The 21,157-nt window shown below is 25.4% G+C and overlaps 1 protein-coding gene across 9 annotated transcripts in view; it reads right to left on the bottom strand.

Annotated features, from left to right (window-relative positions):
- Positions 1–11,646, bottom strand: part of LOC129614786 (disco-interacting protein 2) — a 92,473-nt gene extending 80,827 nt beyond the window's left edge. For 5 of the 9 annotated variants that reach the window (XM_055529651.1, XM_055529653.1, XM_055529655.1 and 2 more), the window contains exon 1: positions 11,495–11,645. The gene's annotated coding sequence lies outside the window, so the exon portion shown is untranslated. Of the gene's footprint in view, positions 1–11,494 lie in introns of all 9 variants that reach the window. The other 4 variants (XM_055529659.1, XM_055529657.1, XM_055529658.1 and 1 more) reach the window with 2 other exon arrangements.
- Between the last annotated feature and the right edge of the window lie 9,511 nt (positions 11,647–21,157).

Here is a 21,157-nt window from a genome sequence, read left to right as displayed (position 1 = left end):
CTGCAATATATTTAATCCATTAATTATTTTGAATGACTTCAGTATAAACTGTTAAATATACATACAATCATGCACACAAACTATACGATTATTAATACAAATATTGATAGTTATACACATTCATGAGATTATTTCGAGCACTTTATTATAGAAAAGAAATTAGTTCATATTTTCTAAAAAAAGATTTTCAGCAAGTCAACTGATGTTTGAGAAACCACGACAAGAGGCATTTTAGGAAAATTAAAGGAATTGGCAAGAATCAAAGGACAATGGTACCGAGTTAAGCCTACAAAGAGGGAAAAGAATGGTGTCCCCGTTCCGATGATAAGGTAAATGATGTATATTCCGATGATAAGGTAACGTTCACAGAAAAAAAATTTGCGGTGAGTACTTAAATTACGGTAAATTTTTCGGCATATCAAATTTAAAAAAAAACTTTTATTTTATTCTACTTATACTTGCGTTGGACTCTCTTTCGCACTCTTTCTTATTCGTAATCGTAATAAGTTCAGAAATATATTCCGAATATTTTGTCAATATTCATGTCATTTACAGTTATGTATTTACTGTTATTGACCAGTTAATAACTTTTAAAATAAATTTTAATCAGATTATGTGATGATAAGGAAGAGACAATAAAAACGTTTCAAAAAATAAAATTTATTAATAATTTAATTAAAAAAAAAATATATAAAATTAAAATATTAAATTGATTTCCGATTCGAATTGTAGAGCCATAAAGGAATTTTTCAGATATTTTCAAATTATTCACAGTATTGCTGAAATTTAATCGCATTTTTATTTAAATTTACTGAAATATAAAAAATTTATGAAAATGTGAGATAAGGCAAACCGGTTTTTTTTTTAAATTATAAAAATGTTACTTTTTTTTATTCATAAATTCTTAATAACCACGTTATACTTATGTGTAACTACCTTTTCTCTTCTTTTGCTTTTAAGATCAAATTTCAGTCGAAGAAAATTAAAATAAACATAAGGTAAAAAAAATTAGGGTAGATTTTCTTATTCTTAATTTACAAATCAAAAATTAATGGAGGAGTTGATGAATTAAGCAAAATATTAAATATTTGCATTGAATATTTAAATGGAACTGTGACAAAGGAATTGAATTACAAAAGTATTTGATTACCAAACTTTTATGTATACTCAATGTACTGTATAATACATTTGAATGCAATTGAATGTGATTGCAATGATGCAATTTCCTTACAATATAAGTTTTTCCCGTTCATTTAATATTTATTTAATTTGTTTTCCGAAGTTTCCAAGAAGTGTTTGGTTTCGATTCAGTTTGCAGTAATTTTCGGTTGGAATATCACCAATTACATGTTCAATGTACCACAAATGGGCGTTAATACAAGAGATTTTACAGACAACTTAATAAAAAGGCGTCAAATCACAATGTTTAGGCGCAAAGTTTACAGGTACAGAACAATCAATTGAAAAAATAATATAGTTCGGGCGGCAAGCAGTATTCTCATTTAGTCAAATGACTGAATCGGTTTTCTAATAAACGTCGCTTGAACTGTCACATAACCTATAAATAGATGCCTGGCATTTTAATAATGTAAGAGTGTAGTCTTATGCTACCTAATTTTTTTTGTCACAGGTTGTTTTTACTTTACAATGAAATCACTAAATACCAACTTTAAACTTTTTTTTTTCACCTCATTCATTTTTTCTTAACCAGCCTACCCGTTTAAACAAAAACACAACAAAAAATCTAATGATTAATGATTTTTTTTATATTGATTTTTAATGATTCAATACTAGTATAGTACAAGAACTGCAACAATAAACAAGGCAATGCAATTGCTATTCGAAGAACAATCAAAATTAAATTAACCTTCTGATTTTCAAGTTTACGATAATTGCACATTACACACATACACTCAGAGAAAAAAATCTTTGATTTCACATTTGAAATAATTAAAATTTTGTTAAACGTTCACCACCATCTCAATGATAAAGATAATTAAATTCATGCTTAAATTATACAAGATATAAAGGGAATTGTGTTAAGATCATTTAGAGAAAAAAAAAATAATTATACTTACAAAAAGCAACAATTAGTATAACAATAAATAATTTTTAACAGAAATCAATTCGCAAATTGATCTAAAGCCGATTTGTTACCGACATGGATGCCCTCTTAATTTATTTATTTATTTTCTTTTGTAAAAATAAAACAAAAGTTTTTAACAACTTTTATTTTTTTAGTGTTTTGTTTTTTAAATAACCTGAAATCAGGTATTAAATTGGTCAGTAATACAAGCAATTTTCATATACTTTAAATTTTTTTTTGTACTTCTCTCTGAAAAGTGCGGACTTTTGTGCAATTAAAATCATTCAATCACCTATTAACTTAGTTCACAGTTCACCTGTCAATTTTAACATATTTGAAAAAAAAAGTAAAAAGTGAAAGGATTAAGGTCAACTTTTCATGTATAAAAGTAACAACAGTTACAATAGCCCAGACCAAATTATTATAACTGATAATTTCTTATTTTTAGTCAATTAGTTGTTGTCGTTTTTTGTATAAGTATAAGAGGGGTTTCTTTCTTTTTTTTTGTTGTCTTATTATTTACTTGTATGTTTACCAAATAATAAATCATCTGAGAAATTAAGAAATAATTCATAAGTATATAAATTTTTTTTTCACCTTTAAGGTAGGTAAATGTTATTGTTTTAAATACTGTTATGGTTTTTATTTGCTTATTTTTCTTTTAATTTTACCTTATTAACAGTGTTGTAGTTTCAAATTGCAAAATTTTATAATGGCAGTTGCGCGCTTTAAAATAGTTATAACTTTAATTTTTGTTTTTTTTTTTCTTTTAGTTTGGATTTTTGTATAATTTCAAAATAATTATTGGACCAAGGAAAAGATTTTACTTTGATCTTTAAAATTTAATTGTATATATTGTGAATGTATTGAAGTAAGAAATTATTGTGAATGTTGTTTTGTATGCGATCTTAAATGTCAATAATCTTCTCATATACTCACTTATAAAAATTAAATAAATAATCATAGAGCAAAAGAGATTCAAATTATTAAATGTGAGTTGCCATCGGGCAAAAAAGAAAAATTATTACGTTTGTTTTTTTTTCGTTTTTTTTTTTTCATAGGGAAATGAAAACGTTAATAAGCAAAATGTATTTTCCAAATGTTTAACTAACAAAAAATGTATAATTTTTTTTTTATTTAGACTGTGTGATTAGAAAATTAAAATTGAGAGTTCAAGTCAAGCGATTCAAAATTTTTAATAACAATAATTATGCCGATGAAATAGTGATTTAATTTTTATATCTTTGATTACCTGTTATGTCTGTAAATAATTTGTTATATACGTATGTATATATGTATATATATTTTTTTGGAACGTGTTTTATATTTATTTTTCTATTAAAATGAAGAAAATAGAAGAATAAAAAAAATCAATTTTACGCTAAAATATTAGGTACTAACATAGTTGTGTAAATCATTATTAAAATAATTATGGTTATTTAACGCAGCCCCATTCAATTAAATTTAACATTATCGAAGTTCATGATAGTATAAAATGAATAAAAAAATACGATTACGTTGCATTTTTAACGATATAATTTTGAAAACTTTATTTCATAAATAATATAAAACGTGTTTCTGTAAGTCTGGTAATATCAAGGAAATGATTTTATTTTTTTTGTTTATTATAAACAAGAAAAAGCATTTCGTATTTTGCTCAGTACATGCAATTATATTTGAGAGTGTTGCTTAGAAATTTACGTTATATATGTTGAGAGAAAATATTAGGGACTATTTCTTGTTAAAAACAGAGTAAGTATGCTATATAAGGGTTTCATAAACTAAACAATATACGAGTGAAATGATTTTTCTTTCCAAGTATAATGATGCGGAGCGAATGTCAAACTACTCTTGTTTCAATGCTAAAGTAACATAAATGGACGCAGTATGCGGTAATGAAAATTACCATATTGCCGAGATTCTACAGTTGGGCAGTATACATTTATTACTGATGTTTGTAAATTAATTTTTACTTAAACATTTAAATTGTAGTTTCAAAACCGCGCGAAATTTTCGAAGTGGTTTTTGACAACCGCATGCGCTTGTATTTAGGAGATTTAACACTTAAGTTCTCTTTCATATTCTCATTTTATTACTTGATTATATTCCAAATAGTCGACGAAAAAGTACTTTCTTAATTTCAGTACTAATGTTCTAATTTGTAAATCTACACAAATTTAGAAGTACTTACTATTAAAAGACTTGTCATTTTGCTAACAAATTTATGTCATTATTAAATTTATGTCAAAATATTTATAAATTGCAATTCTTTTTGATTTCATTCAAACATCTTAATATATATAATTACTCTAAATTACTCTATAAATAGGTGTGTAAACAAGACAACGAAACAAAAAATTAACAAATTAGGTTAAAACTTCATTTACTTTTAATTTATAATGAAAAAAAGAAAAAAGTATTAAATAAAAAAATTCTAATCAGTTCTAAACATAAATTTTAAATAAGAAAACAACAAAAAAAAACATTTTAAATATTTGACACTAATTCAACATTTTTACTATTAAATTTGGAATCATTAAAAAAAACGCTGAATAAAATCACCATAAAAAGCAAAACTCTTAACTCCATTAAAGTAAATTTTCTTAAAAATAATCAAAATAAAAAAAATTAAAAAAATTCACACAAAAATAAAATGACAACCAATTTTGAAAAAGAACTTTCCATTCATCAGTAAAAATTTTTCGAATTATTTTCTAGTTCATTATTTTTTTTTTTATATTTATTTTGGCCGCTTAATTTGAGATTTTTACAACAACTTTGGAACGAATTTAGCGACACAGTTTTGTTGTTGTTTCATTTATATATTTTTTAATTTTATTTTTTTCTTTCTTTTTTTGTATTTGTTTTGGTCAACGATTACTACATATATAATTTAGTTACTATTACTTAGTTACTTTATACTCATACATTTAATTAATGTAATCGCAACTTTTTCTTTTTTAGGTCAAAATTATAAGTCAAAGTTAAGTGTTAAAAATTTAATTACTTTTACTATGCGACTTGTATAAGAGTGTTAATTATAGTGGAAATTTTTTATAATTTATGTATATATACATACAAACATATTGTAAATGTATTGTTTTTGTGTTATAAGTAGTTTTCTTGTTATTTTAATCTTGCTAGTTGAGCAAAAAAAAATTTTTTTATATTAATAAATTGCCTTAAAAATTGTTATGGCATTAAAATAAATAATAAAAATTATTTTGAAAAATTTGAATTAAAATTCTATTTTAAATTTTAATTTGAACTACTTTCAAAAATTTTTGTTGCAACAATATTGTACCAAAATTTGTGCGTAAACGCATACTATCCGATTGCAGTTGGGTATATCTACTGTTAACAACAAGACACGTCAATTCTTATGTTGTTAAATCATTCTCTAGTATGTATAGATAAATATATAAATAGGAAACAGCATTGCCATGTTAATAAAGTCAGACAAACAAAAAAAAGAATAAAGAGAGGCAATCTAACTTTTGTTTTAAGTTTTAGTCATGATCGAGAGGGAATAATTTAGACATTAAATTTATAATTAATGTAAATAAAGCAATGTAATGAAACAATCGGCCGATAATTTCTTTATAACTCCGCATAGTTCAATTAATCAGTGGAGCTTAGAAAGGTCACTGATTCCAGCCTAGTTTTAGAGAAAAATATTATAAATTTTTATAATATTTTTAACTGTTCTACACTAATATTTCAGGATTATTACACACTTAAATTTAGCTAACGTAAATTACGAAAATAAATAATACTCAATCAGTAGAAGCAGTCGAATTTTTTCTTACAAATTACTTAAAAAAATATTCAATTATCATGCTCACATTTGATTTATTAACAAAAATTTTTCACTTAAAATGTAAAATTTTTACGGTATTTGCGTAATCTAACATTAGATTTACATAATATAAGTACACGCACTGTCATGGAATTAAGTACACATACGCATAAAAATCACACTAATCGTATAAAAATTGTGTGTAAGTATTCGAATTTTTTTTCAAACCATTTAATATAAATAAACTTGCTGTTAAGTTAAGCGAAAGTTTGAATTAATATAAAAATATTTAAAGAGAAAATAATACAATTAGATTAAACAAAATTTAATCTTCTCTCACAAAAACCAAAAAAAAATATTTTAAAATCACAAACATAGCCATAAAATAGAAGCTCTCTTTTCATTTAACGCATTACATTTACCTGCCTAAAATCTAAATCATTCCTTAAATTAAATTATCGTCATACTTTATAAACATATTTAGGTCTTTAATTCCAAATTATAAAAATTTTATTGTTATTTTTTCTCAAATTATAATTGATAGATGAACTTTAAATGGATGTGCATGTTAAAAGTATACTAAAATTATTTAAAAAGACGTTTCAATTCATTAACATAAAATTTTAGTTATTTCCTAGTTAAGACTGACAAAATTAATTGAGACTATGGTATAAAAATTTGACGTATTCGGAGAGTTGATTTATTTTATTCGTTAATTTTTATTTTTATTCTCGAAATTTATTGTCAATGAACTACTTAATGATATTAAATGTTTAATTTATAACTTAATTTTATAAAAATGGTAATGAATAATTTGTTGAAACAAGCATATTTTTTTGTTTATTAATTAATGAGTTAGAGCTGTGTTTCAAATCAATCACTTACTTGAATTAATTTACCTAAATTTCGTATATGTGCATAAAGTTCACACTATGAAACGTACCCACTAGAAGATCTGTTATAAATTTATGCACAGAATTGCTGTGTTAATTTGAATTTCAAATATTAAAACTTTCTTTATTTATAATTAAAATCAGAAGCTTTTCAAGGATAAAATTAGGTTTTTTCTGGAGAAAACCCTTTAACGACAACCTAGGTACCTACTTACACAGTTCTTTCAAAAACAAATTTTGAAAAAAATTGCTCTGAATAATTCATGGCATCATTTAATTGTTAAGAAAAATTTAATTATAGCAGTATAAACTATTGCTGCCGGTCGGTTTGTAACACTGAATTAAATTCCAAATTTTCCTAAATGATTTGTAATAGTTACTAATAAGAATTCTGAAGATTATTTCGACCAGCGAAACACTGAACGATATTTTGTGATATTTAGGAAGAAAAACTCCAATTGTATACATATTATTATTGTAGACACAAACCAGTCCATCCGAATTAATTTTGTTTAATTCGATTAAACAAAATTAATTCGATTCGGTTTCAAATTTTTCGATAAATATTACTTTGTCAAAGTAATAAGTTTTGAAGAATAAGCACCTGGTTGCAACAAACGACACCACTCAATTTTAAAAGTCTTAATTAGAAGAAAATCAGCTTTGATAAAGTGCGTATGTAGCGCACGAAATATATTTAGCGAAAAAAAAAACAAAAAAAAAAAAAAAAAATTATTTTATTCCGAATAAAAGGAAGTTTTCTTTTCACACCAAAAAAAAAATAATTTGGTGATATTTCCGAACCTATGCAATATGGACAATATGTTTTCAAAATATTAAATCGAAACTGTTTGAATTCCTTTGGTAGCCCGGAAAATATTTTGTCTCAGGAAGTACTTAAACTAAAGTAAATAGTAGTAAAATTCAATGCAGCCTATGTGTTTTACCAACAAAGTTAATATATATTTGGAAAAAACTGTAGTCAAGACAATAAAATCAATATTTACGTACATCAGAGAGTTGCCAAGGTTAACTATATTTGATTCTTTCTTTATGCAAAAAATATAGACCCAATAATGAGTATAAGTAAAACAAAGAATTAAGAATGCATTTATTATTGTAATATTCACTAAGCTCTTTCTTAACCCCGTAATAATCATTACTATAAGAAGCATCAATCAAGCGTGGTAACCATGTTATATACGTTTGAAGATTTCAATATATCCCAACTACCTACCTACATACGAGTATATTTTAATCAGAGAGTAATATAAAAATGCTGACATAGTCTTACATAATTATTTAAAAAAAAAATTCTCTTTTAATGTTCAAATATATGCGCATATTTAAGAAGTATATGTGCAAATGTAATATAATGTAAGTATACAACTTACAGCACACCCATATAATATTAAGAATTCGTGATAGATATTTAAGTATTCCATTTTATAATTGATAATGTACATATAAAATACTTGGATTAAAACTTGCATCTATGCATAAATATTTAAAATTTTCCAATCTAATAATGGTGTGGTAGGGGTTTGTTTGTGTGTGCAGGTTATTGAAAATTCGATTTTGCTTTTTCTTTACGTTTTCAAGTGGATTCTTTGAGTAAGTGAGTAAATTTTTTTTTTTTTTAATCTTGATAATGTAATTACCATATAACCGATTTTTTTTCTCTCTTCTTAACTTTTATAACCTATAAAAAAAAATATTTCATAAGGTAAATATAAATAGAAAGAAAACAATTTTCATATTCTTTTACGCGAAAAACGAAGAAAATTTTTATTTCATTCGGCTTCTCTCTAAATGATCCATTTAATTATTAATTATTCAGAGCATCAAGTTGTGAAATTTTTTTTTTCTTTAAAACAGATTTTACATGGTTTTTAACATAGATTTTTTTTTTGTTTTACTCAAACATGTTAATTTAAAATTACACTATATAATTTTGTACATAAATGTAAACATATAAGTATACAATATGTAAGTAAAATGTAGAGCGAACAGTCAAAGCTAAAATATGGTGGCAATATTGTGCACGATGAGCAATATTTCATGACAATTTTGTTTTTTGTTATTATCGTTATGGCTGTGCGCTCCTTTTCATTTTATTCTCTATTTTTTTTTTTCATTTTGAGAGGAGAGCAAGGGTATGTAACCATGTAATGTAATTAATTTTTTTTTGCTTTATTTTTGTATTCATTTCAAACTTTAATAATTACTTTTATATAATTTAATGTAATGGAAAAAATTAATAATAATAAATGAGAGTATAAAAAAAAAATTAGTTATTGCAACTTTTACTTTTTTTTTGGAAGTGGGTAATTTGAGATGGGTTTGAAATTTCTATTTGTAATTCAAAGTTAAAGTTTTTTTTTATTTTGCATTTATGAATACATAATTATTAATTTTTGTATGTAAGTATGTACTTAAATAAGTTTAACTAATTTGTTATTTAAAAATAAATTATAGTTACTTTTTATATAAATTTTTTTACAGTAGTACCTCGGTAAGTACTTAATATGTTAAAGAGACTTTGATACACCTTCTGGAGGACACAAGAGAAGGGAAACATTGGATAATTATAAACTCACAGGGGCAGGGATTCGGTTCATCGATCCTTACAAGTTACTTGAATTTATCAGGACGAGAGAGTGCTTTATTGCAGGATATTTCTAGCACTCAGACCGAGGATAGGTTGTGATAGAGGATATTTTGAAGGGAACGTATTCAAAAATTTGAAAATGTGTTGCTACACATATCTTGGAACTTAACTGTACTAACTAAATTCAAATTGACGGTTCTGCGTCAATTCGTTTATGTTTGCGTATACCGAGGTGTGCCTGTATTGTACTAGTATACAAACATTATATACATATGTATGTATAAAACTGTAATGTTTATTTGTATGTATAAAATTAGTTCAACTTTAAATGAAAGTTATGTTTTGTTTTTATTATTTTGTAAAACATGTAATAAATTTTATGGTTAATATTTTAGGTCAAATATAAAATTTATTAAAAAAAAAATTAGTGTAGAATTTATGAATTATTGTGAATGTTGCAAAGAAAAAAAGATTAATTTAATTTTTCTTACAAAAGTTAAAATTTTTATTCTACCCACATGTAAGTACATAAGTTGATTCCATTTGTGTAACTATTGCGATTTTTAATATTCTAATCACATTTTTGATAATATTCTAAATTTAATTACAGGTACAAAATTTTCTATGAACGTTATTATGGCGGTGTGCTTTCTTGTTAATAAATTTTTCACACCTGACATGCTCTGACGCTGTGGGTTTAAGATTGGGAAAATCAAGTAATACTTTTTGCTATCTATAATTTTCAATATTTTTGTGCTAAAACAGCAATTTTATTTATTTCAAATTTTATTTCTTCATTCCGGTTTTTCCTATTTTTCATTAGAATCTTACAGCAAATGTTAATAAATATGTAAAATATGTAATAGTAGGTTACAAAAGCTGTTTGAATAATTCAATTAAATTAAAAAAAAATTGCTGAATCATGTAAAAATCAATTAATTTATACCAGGCCTATATATGTATATATGTAATTTAGTAGAACAATAATTATAATAGAAATCATTAAATCGAAAGAGATTATTAGAAATTCTTAATATTAAATATGCATGTTTTATGTCGAATATCAAAAATAAGTTTTATAAATTAAATTAAAAGCTTTTACTTGTTAAAAATAAGGCTTGTTAATTTGTATATGACTTTATAAAAGTTATGAATATTGTTTACAGGGGGATAACCAGGGTTTTGTAACGCAAGTTTAATATTGAGCTTATTAAAACTACTAATATTTATTTTTAATAAATGTTCTAAGATTAATATTCGAATTTCTTTATTTATAAGTGAAAAATATAAAAGAGCCATTTAAAGGTTTTGGAAAACGTCTCCTTAGACTTGGGTGTCGTATCTGTCATTTCTGACAATCTAAGTTTAAAGTTTAAAATACGAATTGTAGCAGTGTTAATTGTAATATTTTGCTCAAATTGTATTTAAATTTTCTTTGATATTGGTTAGTAGTTCTCTATATTAAAAATCACGGTCTCAAGTCAAAACATGCTAAAAAACGTACACGGCTTTAAAGTTAAGGAAACGTTCACGGCATTAAGGTGACAAAATGAGTATTTTCTAACTTAAATTGTTCTTCATACTTTGCGACTTTTATTATAAAAAATTTAATTCAATAAATCAATTTATATTTGAAATGTTATTGATCAAAAGTGTTCGCAAACATTTTTTTTTAATATTAAAATGGATTGAAATGAAGCCAACTATTATAAATTATACGAGTCTATTTATTTCCTCTTTTTAATTAAATTTTATAATAAATGATAAATTCTAAAACTATTAAAAACTTCTATAAATTATTAAAAATTATTTTCAGACACCTTATTCTTACTATTTTTGACAGGTGAAAATATAACCAATTGCATACTTTAAGGCGCCACATAAAAAATAATATAAAAACAACAGAATTTCTCATAAATTTTCTAATTTGAAATTTATGTGCATATATACATATATATACCTATTAATAGACGTATAACTTCTTTTTAGCTTAAAAATTATAGGAAGTAAAAATATGTCGCTCTTTTTTATATAAAAACGTATAATATACATACATATACAAAAAGCAAAAATACATTAATAAAAATTTTTATTTAAAAATTTACTTTGTAATCGTTGTAAAAATTATCCTTTTTTTATTCCAATAGCGTGAAAATTTTTAATTTATCTAGGAAAGTTTTAAACTGTACTTAAAATTTTATGTTTGACACTCAAAAATTCTTCAATTTAAGTTTGACACTAATAAAATTTTTTTCACATTTATTAGCAACACAGCAAGGGTTAAAAACTCAAGAAAAATATTTAAATGTAAAAATTTTTTTTTTTTCAATATTTCGATTTCTGAACGCTTTTTTTAATAATTTATTGCATTTATTATTTTTTTTATAATCAATTTCAAAAAAAAAATTTCAACAGAAAAGAATTTGAACACAATTTTTATTGAACGAAATTAAATCCGTTTATGTAATTTTATACACACACACACACACAAATCATATTACACAAATTTTTTCGATTTTAACAGTAAATTCGACGCTGCTATTTATTTGACGACGATGCTTTCAAATCACTTTAGTGCACAAACACATGCATACAAAATGGATGCACTTACAATGATGTGCAATAACCTTAATCATTCGTTCTTAGTAATAAAACCTTTTGTTTTTTTTATAAAAGTATCATTTTCAAATTACAAAGAGGGCGCTCTTTGTAATGAAAGATACCCACACCTTTTACCGATTCCAAATTAACAATTTACAGATAACAATTTTTTTAAGAATAACAAAAAAAAAATAGTCTTGTTTTTTCGATTCCCTTCCTTAGAACGAATAAAACTAATTATAAGAGGAAAAAAAAACAAGAAAACAAAAAAAAAATTAACCGATTTATTCAGAAGAGTTAATGAACGGCAAAAAGAAGAATTAAAAATTTTCTTTTTTTTTTATTTTTCAAATGTTTTTTATTTTTGCTTTCAACCGACCGAACCGCCACAATGTTATTCCGAAACTAAATATGAAAACTTTGTTGAATACCTGAGTAACCTGTTAGTTTAACGGAATTTAATAAAAAAAAAACATAACAAAATCATTGATTCAATCTAAGTAAAAATTAAAAAAAAAAAAACATAAACAAAACAAGCAGCGAGAAAAAAAATCACTAAACTCACAAAACTCACAAAAAAGAGAAAAAATTAAAAACAAGAATTGTGTTGAATTTTGTTGAGCTTTAACATTTGAAATTCCTTTACTCGTGTTTGTTGTATTTGTACATATAGCAAAATAATAAGAAAAAGACAACAAAAAATATTTAATTTTTCATTAGAAGAACTCAATTTTTATAAATTTTTATTTACAATATCTTGTTAGACATACGTATCAGCTTTCAATTCAATTTCAATTTTTGATTGAAACCAGAAAAGAACAACAAAAACGAAAACAGTTCAATTCATTCAGCTAAAAATTCAGCTTCAAATTCAATTTGAAAATATTGTTGTTTACGTGTATGTATTTGTAAGTATTCAGAAAATTTTCACGATGAGAGGCGCTGCTGCTGCTGTTGCATTTTGTGGACCAGTTTTAATCTAAGTTTTAAACTTGTTTTCGTATAAAAGGCTATATACAGAAAATAAAAAAAGAATAACAAAACGAAATAAAAAAAAAAGAGTAAGGAAGAAAAATAAAATAATGCACGAACGGATAGAGGAATAGAGGAAAAAATGGAAAGAAAAAAAAAGAGAAAGAGAATAAATGTAAGATAATGTTAAAGAGGGACAAATGGATATTAAAATATCAAACAAGTACAAAATTCATTATAAAGTCACAATGGTGTAATGAAAAATATATTGGATGAGAGGAAGAGAAAAATAGTTATAAGAATAATACATACATACACCCATACATAATAAATATTTCTAAAAGCTGGTTTTTCTAAGTAAAAAAAAATAAATGCTCTGTCTTATTAAAAAAAATGAATATTTTGTGTTTAGGAGTTACAAACAACAGCTTAAACCCGGTAATTTTGCTTCAACTTATTATTCGGTACAAAATCAAATTATCAGAGGAGTCAAGAACTTCACATATTTACATATCAAATATTGTTGAATTAAATGAACTTGCATTAACAGATTTTTACATTGGTTTTTAAAAAATTTTTATAACTATAAATTGTGGAATTACAGAAGTGAGCCAAAAAAAAAAAACAACTGCGTATAAAAGAAAAAATATTTAAGAATTAAAATAAATTATAAAAAAAAAAAACAAAAAGAAAAAAATTATTTTAGTCTCCGGAGAATAATAAAGAGTGCGCAAATATAATTTTTTAAGTCTACACTATTATTTTGCTTGATTTCATTTTGATGCGTTTCATTTCATATTGCATTTCTCAACCAGTTTCCTGTACGAAACCGAGGCCTTCGAACGCTTACTTCGACCCATAGATTATTTCGCGATTCCCATTCTCACCTAACACTATTTCCAAGCCTCCGACAAATTTAAGTATAACAGCTACTTGAGGCCGCGAAAATTTTATCGGGATCAGAATGCCGATTCCGAAGCATTTCAGTTGTAGGCGAGTCACCATATACAATAAGTGCTCTAAAGATTCGTACTAAACCAGGCAGAGGCAACAGCTCTCACTATCTTCTTCAGATGGACCATTGAGAGGCAGTGATCAATGAGATCCCCCATCAATAGCATTAAATCTAGACGACAAAGTGTAGTTAGTTCTTGCCTTCCAATCCAAGGAAGATATAAATTTTTTGGAGTGAGATAGGTTTGAACAATCGTTCCAATGATCGACCCTGGCTCGTTCCTAAAATGAAAGGCGTTGGGCTCCCTTTCAGACGAGATAATCAGCATTTCTCTCATTTCCATCAATATCGTTATGTCTCGACATCCACTTCAAATTTACCTGCCAAGACTAGCCTTTGATGAGCCTAAGCCAGTTATGCCTAGCCAAGAAGTTAAGGGAATCAACGCATTCTCTTAGCAGTTTGGTACCACAACATCAGACGAGAGAGCCGGAAGAACGGCCCTATTAAAGGACGATATTTTTACAACCCAATCATCGATATGCAGACAACCTAGTCTGTATATTATGTTAGGAGGTACTTTTTCTTTTCGTACTTTTAAATCTTTTCTTATAATAATTGAAGTACCTACCTACCCATTAATTTAGGTACATATACGTAAAATAAATAGTTCAACTCTGATGAAAAAGAAAAAGGTTACATTTAATTTTGTTACTCGCATAAACATGTGTATATAATTATTAAACTATACGTAGGTACATATGTTTGATTGAAGGTAATCTCTGGAAAAACAAGTAATCATTCATTTAATGTAATAATGATAATGTGATGGTAAGAAATGAAATGATTTTTAATTTCGTGCAGCATAAGATTAACCGCAAGATCAGGTTTCATAATGACCGGCGAATTTTTTTTTCTTTTTAATTCCTTTTTCATTTTTACATTGAGCTATGTATGTATATCTTTCTCACTCTTTTATTTTAATTTTTTTTTTATTTTTCATCTTTTTATTATTTCTAAAGTTGCTATATTTTAATGTTAAATGAAATTTTTTTATTTTGGTATAAATTACCTATAAAAATATTATGTAGATATTATGTAAATACCTAAGCATACATACACATGAGTAAATATTTACAAACACATACATAAATTGTATTCATATAATAAGTACTCGTACTCGTACCCGTACCTTACATGAATTTGTTCTTACATTTTTATTTTGTTATATAAGATAAGGTTTTTTAAGTTTGTACTATTTTTATTACACCTTAAAAATGATATGAGAAATTTCATGAGTTTTTTAGCACGTTTTTAGTGGTTTAGTAAGAGAAAAAAGAAGAGAACACAAAAAAAAAAATATAAGATAAAAAGGGAATCATAAATTCCTTTAAAGGATTAAGTATAATTTTCAATAAAGATATGGTTAATTTTCAGGTTTTAATAAGTGTTTTGAAGGTAATTATAAATAAAAATATTATAATGAGCTTTTTTGAAAAGGGTTGAAATAAAATTTTGTTTAATTATGAAGGTATTTTGATGCTTGTTTTTTGCTTTTCTTCTTTTTTTTTTGAAATTTTGAAGCATTAACACTTATGACTAAAATTCTTATATTTATTATAACAAAAAAAAAGTGACAATAAGGCGAGGATTTGATTTTGTCAACTACATTTATAACACAGCTTCATTTTTGAATGTCGTGCGCCATTCACCTAGCTGCGACAGCGAGAGTCGGTTGAAATGTCGCAGAAATGTTGTTACTGCAATTCAGTTTACATTGGCAGCGGTACTGGCAGTAATTTAGCTCTGGTTTATTTTTAAATAAATATCAGTTGTAATGAGGGTTTTCTCGTGATTTTTATTATAATTCAATTGTTATCCAATTTTCATCGCATGCTGCAGAAACAAATATTAAATTTTCCAACTGTTGCATGTCGCAGCAATATAGCCAACCTTCCCTATTTAAATCAGTGTATTCAATAATATTTTGACACTTCGTGCGACTGTCGCTGTCATGTGTAATGCTTACCCTGATAACAATATTATATATTTCATAATACATACATATATTATGCTTAAAATAACTGACATTTGAAATTTGACAAGTGACACTTATATGGTACTGGAATAAATGTATTAATTGAATGTAATGGTGCTATAGGGCAATGGCAACCATCTATTTTTAAATTAAAATTAATTTTGAAATGAAAACTAACAAAAAATATTGACTTGTGCTTGTGAGTCAGTAATCTTGGCGCTTTAGATGCATATTTTATAACACGAAAAGAAAAGACTTTTTCTTTAGTTGTCTTTAGCAGAAGTTAAATAAGAATTTCGAAAAGTAATCATAGAATTAATTTCATAAAACAATACGCGTACTTACTTGTATATGTGCGCTTACCTATATCATAAATATTCAGTTCATGTTAGTAATAATAGAAAATATGTGTAAATAATTAATGCAATTAAAACAATTTAAAAACATCATATTTTACTGTAAATAACTAAGTAATTAAAATTCGTTAAAGTAAAATGTCAATTTTGAATAATTGCAATAATAAAAAATTTTTACTTTGCACTTTTTTCTTACAATAATTCATAACCAGTCCAACCCTGACGAATAAATTTTGAATTTAAATGATGCGGCCACTTTGGTAAGCAAATATTTAAAATTTTAATTTCTTGCGAAAAAACATACCTGAAAGAAAAAAAAATATTTTATTATTACTTATAATAAAAATTTATTTTTAATTTTATATGAATTTTATATAAAAATTTAATTTAGGTTGGGAACTTGCTCAAGCTGTCAGAATTTTGAAGTACATTCCTATGTGTTAGTCAAGATTCCAACATAAAACATTGTTAACGTATTTTATTCGGTTTAATGAATATGTATGATGTCAGTGAAATCTGTTTGATGGCAAATATGAAATTCTTATCAAACAAAAATTTTGGAACAATGTTTGATGTCTAAACCCTGTTTTATTCCATTGAAATTAATTTATATTTACACTTCAAAGCTTGCGCGCTTTAAACATTTAAAGGGTGATTTTCAAAACTTTTCTAAAATAACAGTTGAAAATCTCAGCATAGTTAAAAGAAAAAATTGTATACAAGTAATGCCTGAATAATAATTACAATTTGTGTAGAATATGATTAAAAATTTTTGTTTCACATAAGTAATTTCTTTAAACTTTTAAATTTTTTTTATCAAATTTTGTGTAAATTTGTTTTGGTTTTTATAATAAACATTGTAAAGATAAGAATAAAATGAAATTAATAAGAAATTAGTCGAAAACTTGTGAAAATGTTTGAACAAAATTCATGTAAGCAAACAAATCTCTTTTAAAAGTATTAGATAAACATGTAATAATTAAGACACCAAGTAATTAATGTTGCTTTATTAAAATTTTTATTGTTGTCGTTAATTATTTTAGGATCACGCACAAAATGTGACTATTTCATGAATACAAGTATAACGGTTAACTTCTAGATGATAACAAATTTCTTGTCTCCGGCTTGTTTGGTAATTAAATTAAACGTGTAAACACGTATGCATATGAAAATATTAGATAACACAAGCACTTATGTCCTGAACCTACACTAATTCTCTTTAAAAATTCAATTCTAACAAACTGAAAACTGCTGCATAAGAAATCAATTGTAACTTTTTGAACTTTTCTCTATTTATATAAATAACGTATGTTTTGACAGAACATAATGTAAATGGCAAATTAACTTTTAAGTCAAAAACTAACTTCCAAATGCGACTTAGACAGTTGTTTCCTGGAATCTTGTTCGGAAACTATTTTTAATTGTATTAATTAAAAATTTCAAATTTTAGCAATTTGAAATAAAAATATTACGTAGTAAAAAAATTAATATTTTAAAAATGTAGTGTGTGTCAAACCAAAAGCATAATGAGATTAATTAGCCAATTTTGTTTCCGAACATTAGAAAATTAAAAATTTTTAATAAAATCTAGTGAATTCATAAATTAAAATGTTAAGTTGTTTGACCAAAACTTCTTCTCAAAATTGTCACTGACATTTATTTATCAGTCAAAACCAAGCCATTTTTTAAGTGTTTACATACGTTCAATAAATAATTAATATTCAAACTATAATTTTCGTCTATTGGATCACTCACTAAAAGCATGTTGAAAAATGTTTTTAAAATAAATCGTACGTCCCACAAAATATTGGTATATGAAGAAAAAAAGAAGAAAAGAAAAGCAAAAGTTGTTATTTAAATTTATTACATAAAAATAACCGTATTTTTATTAAATGACAGGTTACTATGTTACCGCTGTTACCGGAAAATTAAAAACACCTAAACAAAAAAGAAAAAAAAAATTTCTTTCCATTTTCGGTTTATTTGATTTTTCCACTTTTTTTTTTCGTTTTAACTGTTACTTGTATTAGTTACTTGTCAAAATGAAAATCTATTTAAAAATTATTATTAAAAAAAAAAGCGCATATAAAACTTAAAATACCATAGGTACCATAAAAATTTCAAATCGCATATATAAAAAATTCGATAAAGTTATACAAGGCAAGTATAAATAATAATTTCATGCTGATTTCAATTACATGAAAATAGAAAAAAAAATTTACTTACTCTTAAAAATCAAAGATATTTTTTCTATATCTCTACTACATTATGAACATAGTCCCACATACAAGCACACAAGCGATATAAGTACAGACACAATGTTTGTTTGTATAAAACAAAAAAAAACAGATAAAATGTACATTTTTCTTGAAGACGATTCTTCTCGGTTGCTGTCTTGTATTTTCGAAACTATAAAATCTAACAATTTTATTACATCGAAAAATATTTCAATTACAGGAATGGCCAAACTGTTTCTTTTTAGTTTAATTGCAACAATGCTGGAAAAAATATGTTCCCGTTGATTAGGCACGTCCGTCTGCTAGTAGCTATTTTTACAAAAATTTTTACTTAACTACAATTTTATACATAGATTAATTCTTGTCAAAAAACAATTTCTCTATATGAAAAATTTTTCCGCACTCTCGTTATCAAACAAAATTTTTGGCGACATTCTCCCTTTTAAATTTAGCAATGTATTTTTATTTCCAGCACGGCCACTCTATTTATTGAACTTGCGAACTTTATGAAATTTATGTAAAAGTAATGACGTAAATTTATTTTTCTGTCAGAAAATTACACAACTATTTTAAAATGTTTGCTCTCCTCCCAGAAAACAATTAAAGGAGATATTAAAAAAATTAAGAGAGAAATGTAAATTGAGCACTATTTTTTTTTTGGTTAAATGCTCAAATATTTTTAAGGGAAATGTGCTATCTTGCGAACCAACTGCTTTGATCCGAATTTATTTTTTTTTTGACTTTATTCGCAAAGTTTTTTAATTCGTAAACTTACAAAAAAATATCTAAGTAATTTTTCTTTTTGTCTCATTTTTCTTCTTAATCGGCATGAAATTAACAACATTAAAGAGGCTTGACTTGTAATACAAAGGCCTTTGAAAAAATTTTATAGTTGTACTTAAATACACTTTTTTTTTGAACAGGTTAAAATTAAATACGTACGTAACCATTATCTGTCCATTTTTTTACGTTTATTTCTTCCATTTCAATTCAAATATTATTGCATTCAAATGTGAGATGTGAAAAATGATTACAGAAGGTAAGTATGTAATTTAAGTATGTTTGTAAGTAGATGTATTTGAATTTGAATTGATGCATCGTCGCCGTGGTGATTGTTGTAACAAACAGACATGCAATAAATGAATATGTTAGATTTTTTTTCCTACATAACATAGAGAAAAATCAGCAAAGTTACTTGCGTTATGATCATTGAATCGTGGGTAAGACAACAAGTTTTTTATTCTTTAACTTTCTGTTTTTCTTTTCTCCTTAATTCGACTTTTTTCTATCTAAGCTAATTGAGTTTTTGTTGATTTTATTTAAATGCTATAAGCTTTGCAATTTATAATTAATATAAATAATATTATAATTACTCCTATATAGTTTTATAATTGACAAGGAAGCAAAGTGAAAAATTTTTAAGAGTTAAAAGAGAATTAAAGTATTTAAAATTGTTTATAACAAAAAACAAAAACAAAAGTGAGAACGATTTGAAATATTTTTTTATTACACATTTATTTTATTAATTTAAATAATATAGGAAAAAAATTAAAATTAATTTAAATCACTGCCAAATTTTTCAGTTTATGATTTCGCTAACACATTAAATGTCATTTGTCAAATGTAATCGTCAATAGAATATTATTTGTCAAAAATGTTTATAAACTTGACCACACGGTGTCTCTATCGTAGGAAAGAGAAATATTTGTTTTGAAGTGTAGATTTGCCTCTGTAAGAGTATCGGATGCCATTAATTTATTTCATGTATAGCTCGACAGTAATTTTATATAGTGCGAAGCAGTATTCATTTTTCAACTCGTATCGAATGTTGTCGATATTTCCTTTTAAATTTGAATTCAATCAAGTTCAATCCAGGTTGACTGTCGTATGTCGTATGCAAAATTTCTCTGACCAACATGTTGCTCTGCGTTGGTAGGAAGGGGTAGTATCCTATGAAATGCTTAAAACAAACAACTCACAACTAGATATTCATATTCGAAAACCAAAGTATTTAATCATCATCAAGTAAAGCAATACTGCGAGGCAGACTATCTTTTATAACCTACTGACTTGTATAGATTAAATAAATTTTCATTCAAGTTAATCATGCCTACCATCCTACGAGTATTGATTGACTCATTCATATGTGCTAACTTCCCTACCAAACGATAATCTCCTAAAAGAATAGCGTTTAAGAACCGGTCACTACGTCAATCATCAACAGACGCAAAGAAATTACATAAGCCAGGGCGCAAAATTCCAAAAAGAGTCCAGCCCTACCAAACGTAACCTTTCAGCAAAACGTACCGGGTCATCCCAAGAGGGGTAATAAATTATTTCATGTATAAATAAGCTTTTTTTTATTATTCTGGAAGCAAGGTCAATTCATTGAATTTTCTCTTGTTTTTCAAAATAAATTTACTGTAAATCTTTCGCTCATTTTTATATTTTCATGAATTTAAAACTTCAATTCGATCATTTGCTATAATGCAATCTTAATTTGTGTAATTTCGCATGAATAATGTTACTGAAATGTTGAATACATCAGAAAATATCCTACACATGGGGATCGGAGTGTGTTTTGACTTCTCTCTCTCTAATCTCTTTTC

Source organism: Condylostylus longicornis, unplaced genomic scaffold, assembly GCF_029603195.1.
Source record: "Condylostylus longicornis isolate FDR11 unplaced genomic scaffold, ASM2960319v2 ptg000119l, whole genome shotgun sequence".
NCBI classification, from domain to species: domain Eukaryota; kingdom Metazoa; phylum Arthropoda; class Insecta; order Diptera; family Dolichopodidae; genus Condylostylus; species Condylostylus longicornis.
The sequence above is the reverse complement of the archived record's forward strand: the minus strand, read 5'-3'. Positions and strand labels throughout refer to the sequence as shown.